The following is a 2594-nucleotide window of genomic DNA, read 5'->3' on the forward strand; positions in this document are numbered from 1 at the left end:
CCTTATATGTACAGATTCCATTTTGAGTCTAGTTTCATTAGAAACAAACGGCACCAGTATTAAAGCCCTGTACAGAGAGATATTCAAGTTATAACGCGCGAAGGTCAGAGCAGTCGATCCCTGTAACATGGGTGACTTTAACTAATAAACTGTACCAATTGGCCCGACCAAAAATTCTAGAAATAAATCCATGGATGGATATATGAGTCTAAATTCAGGGAAAATTTACGAAACCAGTTTCTGAGTTTTGAAACTCGAGATATGATTTTTAAGGCGACGGTGACGCAGTTTTTCAGCCTGACTGGAAATGTCAAATTGGGGGGCAAAATATGTGAACTTGGCTTGTTAACCCCTCGTGTCCGACACCGGCGATGGTCTCGGGTTCGGGGTGTTACATTGATAGTGTGACCGAGCCTCAGACATCATTTGATCCTTGAGCTAGCTTGGTGACACTATAAGAAAATGGAAAAGAGAGGAAGTATAGGGCTTAGTAAGCTTCAATGTAAATAATAAGCAATAGCAATATGCAATTTCATACTCATACATAACATAATTTAATTCATCTTATTCTTAACAATATTGTAGTCATATCCTATCTCATTCGATTTATATAATGTTCAGTAAAACTCAATATCATAATTCCTTCATTCTCATCTTACCAAGATTTGATCAGTTCAAAATCTTGATAACTACGAGCTTGGCGTACATACATGTACTCTTTCAACATGACCATACCTAGTTAATTCTTTGAAAAATCCTTTGACTACTCATTGAACCACTTGGAATACTAAAGATACTTAGGAAATCATATTCACATAGTAGGGTGTCATTGCCATATCCCAGATATGGTCTTACATGGGACCACTTATCGATGCCAATGCCATGTCCCAGACATGCTCTTACATAGGATCACACATATCGAAGCTGATAGCCCAACTATGGTCTTACACGGTGTACTCATACCGATGCCGATGCCATGTCCCAGACTTGGTCTTACATGAGATCACATACCGATGCCGATACCATATCCCAGATATGGTCTTATACGGGATCTCATCAACCCAAATATCATGATATGTATGCCCTACGTATTCCTGAGGTTCAACCGGCTTTCATCTCCTCAATTTTTTGTCGGACAACACCAATAATTCTCACGAAGACAATATACAATTCATGCAACATTAATTGTTAAATGTATAATAAAATGCTATATCAATTACACGCAAACTTACCTCGGAACAAAATATGGACAATTTGTTCGATTTAATCCAAGATCTTGCTCTTTCCTCGGTCTAGGCCCGAACTCTGTTTTTCTTGATCTATAATAGAAAATTTCACTCATTTAATTATCACATTATTCAAATCAGTCCGTAAATCATACTTTAAAAAAATTACAATTTTGCCCCTAAACTTTCACATATTTACACTTTGGTCCCTAAGCTCGTAAAACGAAATGTGTCCAGTTTCTTTGTTACCCAAGCCTAGCCGACTCATATTCCCTCTTATAACAGCCCACATTTTTCATCCAATGACATTGTTAACACCTATTTTTACAAGTTTTACAAACAAGTCCTTTTAGGTGTTTTCATGAAAAATCACTTAGAAAAAGATGTTCATCTAACACGAATCCTTCATATTCCTCCATAAATCATCAAAATACATGCATGACACACATGGGTAAATTTTTTTAACATAAACCCTAGTTCAAATAAAGGGTAGAAATGGTTAAATCATGCTTCAAGAATCTCTAAAATTCAAAGAACATTAAAAACGGGGCTAGGATTGACTTACTTTCAAGCTTGAAAATTTTAAAAAGCCTAGCTATGGAGAGCTTGAGAATTTCGACTATGGCATGGAGAAGATGAGAAAAATTTTCTTGATATATCCCTTTTTATTATTTTATTAACCAAATGACCAAAATGCTATTTTCACTAAACTTTCAAATTTTATCCATGCATACCCATTTTTGTCCATAAAAATAGAAATTGGGAAAATTTATAATTAAGGACCTCTAATTAACAATCCAAGGCAATTTCATGCTTAAAGCTTCTAGAACTCACATTTTGCAACTTTTGCAATTTAGTCCTAGATATCAAATTGGACACTTTATCAATAGAATTTCTTCATGAAACTTTCACACATGCATACAATCATATCATAGACCTCACAAGAATCATCAAATAATTATTTTTGCTTCGGATTTGTGGTCTTGAAACCACTATTTTGACTATACCCTAATTCTAGATGTTACAACTTTCCCCCTTTAGGGTTTTTCGTCCACAAAAATCTTTCCGGTAAAATGACTTGGGTATTGGCTTCTCATCATTTCCTCAGATTCCCATGTGTCTTCTTCAACCCCATGACGTTGCCATAACACTTTTGCAAGGGAAATACTTTTATTTCTTAACTATTTGACCTCCCGAGCTAAAATTTTAACTTGTTCCTCACCATAAGTCATATCCGATCGTATCTCTACCTCTGTAGGTGAAATCACATTTGAAGGGTCAAAACGGTAACGGCACAACATAGACACATGGAACACACCATGAATCTTTTCCAACTCGGATGGTAAGGCTCAACGATAAGCTACCGGT

This window comes from Gossypium arboreum, chromosome 6 (genome assembly GCF_025698485.1).
Source record: "Gossypium arboreum isolate Shixiya-1 chromosome 6, ASM2569848v2, whole genome shotgun sequence".
NCBI lineage: Eukaryota > Viridiplantae > Streptophyta > Magnoliopsida > Malvales > Malvaceae > Gossypium > Gossypium arboreum.